This window comes from Monodon monoceros, unplaced genomic scaffold (assembly GCF_005190385.1).
Source record: "Monodon monoceros isolate NGI ecotype Baffin Bay Population unplaced genomic scaffold, NGI_Narwhal_1 Super_Scaffold_12, whole genome shotgun sequence".
Taxonomy (NCBI): Eukaryota; Metazoa; Chordata; class Mammalia; order Artiodactyla; family Monodontidae; genus Monodon; species Monodon monoceros.
Window position 1 is genome coordinate 16,574,708 of NW_021703768.1, and position 5,781 is coordinate 16,580,488.

At 33.5% G+C, this 5,781-nt stretch overlaps 1 non-coding gene across 1 annotated transcript; it reads left to right on the forward strand.

Annotated features, from left to right (window-relative positions):
• The first annotated feature begins 469 nt into the window (after nt 1-469).
• Nucleotides 470-576, forward strand: LOC114893455. Its single transcript, XR_003792885.1, has one exon. It is a non-coding gene; the product is annotated as a U6 spliceosomal RNA (small nuclear RNA).
• Nucleotides 577-5,781: the final 5,205 nt, after the last annotated feature.

Genomic DNA, 5,781 nt, shown 5'->3' on the forward strand with positions numbered 1-5,781 from the left:
TACAGAATGAAAACAAGTGTCCAATTTTAACTTTTGCCTCAGATTTTTAAATATGTGTGTGTGGGGGTTGTATAAATTACAATCCATTAATATATAGATAAGTATTAATAAAATCTTGAAAGTTTTATTTTGGAGACTTAAGTAAGGGGAAATATAAATATACAAAATAGGAAGAAAAAAAACAATAAAGCACAATGGAGTCCAAGCCCTTCACTTCTCAGGCACGGATGAAGTCCAAGACACATCCCTAGTTACACATGCATTAGATCCCACTGGGGTAAGGATAATTACTTACTTGATTTTAAAAACTGTGGATCAAATAATATCTTTAAGATTTTGCAGAATTAGAGCTAACGTTATATGATTAGAGGATGTAAATTAATTGTGATCCTGTCCCTGAAAATAGTGTTTTAAAATAATATCTTCTATTTGATTTTCAGTTCCTAGTGCAATTAAAAAAAATATTTTGATGCTCGCTTCAGCAGCACATATACTAAAATTGGAATGATACAGAGAAGGCTAGCATGGTCCCTGTGCAAGGATGATGCACAAATTCGTGAACCATTCCATTTTTTTGAAAAAATACTTAAAGAATGTATATATCGAATATATGTATAACTGAATCAATTTGCTGTACAGCAGTAATTAACAAAATATAAATCAACTATACTCTAATAAAAATTAACTTTCTATTTTCAAACAAAAGTTGGATATGTTTAAGGTATAAAATATGATTTGATATAAACATACATATGAAAAGATTACTAGAGTCAAGCTAATTAACATACCTTTTCATCACATAGTAACATTTTTTGTGATCAGAGCACCTGAGATCTACTCTAAAATATCTGTAGGAAATGTCAATGAGGAGTTTTTAAAAATTCCCTGCTATATTTAAATGCCCCAAATTAGACATACCATATAAATCTCTTAGAACAATTGTATGCAATTATAAGTAAATGTTTTAAAATTATTATTACCAATACAAATTCTGAATATTATATTGTCCTTAAGTAAAATATTAGTATATCTTAAAACTGATTTTTTTTAACATAGAAACTAATTGATGGCACATTTACAAGCACATTTACTCATATGTTCATATGGTCCATTCTAACAACATTGTATACTCAGAATAAGTAAATTCGTATTTTTCCACTGTAGGCTCAAAAGTGCTCTCAGTGATAAACTACCTACATATCCTTAATCTTGTCACTTTAGTAGCATTGCCCACAGACTTTTCTCTTGAAAATCAAGTTGCTGAACTGATTAATATCTACTTCCTTTCAAATCTGCAAAACTATTATGCTGAAGACAAGGTGCTGTTTGGTGATAAATATTGTCTCTTAACAGAGAGCTACGAATTCCAAGTAAGAAAAACAACTGATGGATATAAAATGAGGAAATCACAATCAAGAAAAGGATTATGTTTGAGGCTAACAGGAATCTAACTCATTCTGACTTATTGATCTTTCTATCTGCAAGGCTTAGCATGCTGAGATTTATGCTACTTAAGATATTAACTAACTAATGGCCTTTCTAAAATAATTTTCACTCCCAATATTCATACTAAATGTAATGTTGTTTCTTAATTTGTAGTCAAATTAATAAATGCACATACTGTAAATATTAAATGGTATTGAAGAGTTATAAAAATAGTCATGTCTTCACTGACCAAGTTCCACTTCCCAGCCCTGCTTCTCTGAGGCAATCACTCCCACATCCTTTTACTTTTTCCTTTGGTATTCACCACATTTTTCTAAATGTATGTTTTATGACCATTTCATAATTCATTGATTTTGATCATTACCAATTGACTCACTATAATAGTAAATGAAGATTTAGTTCTTCAGTGTTCTCTCTCCACGGCCTCCCTTTTTGCACTAATATTATTATATTGCTGTCTTTGATTATTGTCTTACTCAAAGATGATTACATTATTATAAATATGTAAATACTGTTCACAGCTGATCTAGAATTTTTTTGCTTATGCACCTTAACAAAATTTTCCTGAAGTTTATAATACCCTTTTCTTGTGCTTAGTTTTTTTTTTATATTTGCAGTACGCGGGCCTCTCACTGTTGTGGTCTCTCCCGTTGCGGAGCGCAGGCTCCGAACGCGCAGCCTCAGCAGCCATGGCTCACTGACTCAGCCGCTCCATGGCATAAGGGATCCTCCCGGACCGGGGCACGAACCCGTGTCCCCCGCATCGGCAGGCGGACTCTCAACCACTGCGCCACCAGGGAAGCCATCTTGTAGTTATTTTATGCTCCTATTTTTAAATTTCCTGAAATCTTCTAATAGATATATAAACTCATACATGTGTTCTAAGTGCTTACAAGGAACTTATTCCTTTCATTCCATTTCCCCATTGTATTCTCTGACGTCCCATTTTTCAACCTCCATTATTTGGATGTTAGACATTCTAGCATATCCCCTATTTGTCTTATCTTTTTTTTTGGTAATTTCTATTTCTTTATTTTTTACTATATTTTCTGAGAAATTTTCTCAATTTTTCTTCCATATCATGAAGAATGTATAAATACATATTTTGAAAGGCTCTTTCTTATTTCCCTTTATATCACATATTGTTCTAATTGTTCTCTATAGAAAACTATTCTAGATTCCTACTTCATAAATATGTGTAGATATGCAGAAGTGCTGAGAGATAGTAATCTATTATCTTCTAGCATTTCTGATACCTAAACATGGAGATTGAGTCTGGAGGTTCAAATAATCCGTTTGCAGACTTTGCTTCAAGACCAGGGCTTCATTCTTTTTTTATTATTATTATTTTTATTTTTGTACATTCGACATGTACTTATGAGTTTTGTGGGAAATTACTATTCATTTTTTAAATATCTTTATTGGAGTATAATTGCTTTACAATGGTGTGTTAGTCTCTGCTTTATAACAAAGTGAATACATATACATATATCCCCACATCTCCTCCCTCTTGCGTCTCCCTCCCACCCTCCCTATCCCACCCCTCTAGGTGATCACAAAGCACCGAGCTGATCTCCCTGTGTTATGCAGCTGCTTCATATTAGCTATCTATTTTACATTTGGCAGTGTATATATGTCCATGCCACTCTCTCACTTCATCTCCCTTCCCCTTCCCCATGTCCTCAAGTCCATTCTCTATGTCTGCGTCTTTATTCCTGTCCTGCAGGGCTTCATTCTTATGTCCTACTCTGCTTCATATTCCTGAATACTGAGCCTTTATCATTCTTCAAATTTATTTTTTTAGTTAGTATAGTTGATTTACAATATTGCGTTAGCTTCAGGTGTGCAGCAAAGTGATTAAGTTATACATATATATGTACGTATCTATATTTTTTCTGATTATTTTCCATTATAGGTTATTACAAGATATTGAATATGGTTCCTTGTGTTATGCAGTAAATCCTTGTTGTGTATCTATTTTATGCATGGTACTGTGTATCTGTTAATTCCATACACCTAATTTATCCCTCCCCTGTCCCCTCTGGTAAACATAAGTTTATTTTCCTATGCCTGTGAGTCTGTTTCTGTTTTTGAAAACTCTAATTCAAAAAGATATATGCACTCCAGTGTTCATAACAGCACTATTTACACTAGTTAATACATGGACACAACCTAACTGTCTATGGACAAATGAGTGGATAAAGAAGTTGTGAGATATATATATATATATATATATATATATATATATATATATATAATGGAATATTACTCAGCCATTAAAAAGAATGGAATCATGCCATTTGCAGCAACCTGATGGACCTGGAGATTATCATACTAAGTGAAGTAAGCCAGACAGAGGAAGATGAAGTATGATGCCTCTTATGTATGGAATCTAAAAAATGATACACATGAATTTATTTACAAAACAGAAATAGACTCACTGACATAGAAAACAAACTTATGGTCACCAAAGGGGAAAGGGAGGAAAGGATAAATTAGGAGTTTAGTATTAAAATATCAAAAAACTAAAAATAGAACTACCCAAAGATCCAGCAATTCCACTCATGGGTACATATCCAAAAAAAAAAAAAAACAAAAACACTAATTTGAAAAGATATATGCACCCCAATGTTAACAGCCGCACTATTTACAATAGCCAAGACATGGAAGCAACCTAAGTGTCCATCAACAAATGAATGGATAAAGAAGAGGTGGTACATACAATGGAATATTACTCAGCCACAAAAAGAATGAAATAACGCCATTTGCAGCAACATAGATGGACCTAGAAATTTTCACACTAAGTGAAGTAAGTCAGACAAAGACAAATATTATATGACATTGTTTACATGTGGAATCTAAAAAAGATAGTCCATGTTCACTTTTGACTCATGTGCTGACCAGCTTCATTCCTGCTTTGGAGATAACAGAGAATTTATGCTTCCCCAATATCTACCTGGGCTTTTAAAATATATTGATTCACAGATGATATGGTTTTATGACTTTTTAACTAGATTCTCTCCCTTCTTAGAGAACAGAACCTCTTTTTTTGTTAAAAGAAACTTTCATTTTTGTGAAACTTTCTAGCAGTATGATATTCCATTTCAGTCAGAATTACTCTAAGAAACAGATATCACACTTAAGTAATGTGAGGACAGTTAGAAGAAAGGTCTTTTCCCAAAGGTGTAGGTAGGATTACTGTAGTAATCCAGTGATGTGCACTCTGCTAATACCCTTCTGCTTGAAGGTGCCGATTAAGGGAGTGGGCATGAGAGCCAGCAAACACTAGAGCTATGCCTCGAGGTTCAACTAACAGAAGCTGTTAACTTAAATCGTGTTTGGGTGATTCATCATGATCTTTAACCATTTAAAAAAGATGAATGTTGCTGGATAACTACATCCATGTTTTCAAAACATTGTGATTATTAAGGAATTTTTGTCTGTTCATAATATTCAGAGGTGTTCTAGAGACATTTCTTTTAGTTTGATGTTATTAGCTTGGATACAGCTTGACTCCTTTGACCTGGATAGCATGGATCTCTGTTTTTATTTTATCTTTATTTATAAAAACCTTACATTAGCTGTTTTCCTGTACAAAATTGTTATCATTTAAAAATTTGAGCCAAGAAAAAATACACTCACTATAGATCCATTATGAAAATAATCACCTCGTGCTAAACGATGATTATTTTCAATCTTTTTGAACAAAAATTCGAACAGTTTATTCCCATGTTGATTATGTAATTTGGATTTTTTCTAAAATTTTATAGTGTGATTTTCTTTTTTGTTATTTGTTGCCATTAGAATATATTTTAAACACAATTTTAATGTTGTATAAATCTTAACATGTAGCTCTCTGAATACATTTAGTTATTTCTTCTTGTTCAGAGACATGTTGGTATCTGGAGAATTAGACATTCCAGAAGGAATAGAAATGTGGATTCTCCCAGGCGAGAGAGCATTTTTTTCCCCCCAAGGAACAGCAAGAAAGCTAGTGAGCAGGAATGCAGTTGAGTTTGGAAAGGAGTAGTTAATGAGGTCAAAGGGGTAACAGGAACTGCTACACACTGTAGCTTTTACTCATTTTGCTCTGGCCTGGAGACATAGCCTCGAAAACATCCACAACTGCATGCAAGGAAAATACATTCTGCCAATGGCTGCATGAATGTAGAAAAGGTCCAGAGCCTCAAACGAAATTTGAACCCTCATCTAATCCCTTGATTTCAGCCTGGACAGACCTCAAGGAAAGGATTCAGCTGACTAATGCCTGGAAGCTTTACTCTTGAAAACCCTGTTAATAAGTGTGTGGCACTTTGTTAAGAAGCAATAGGGAAC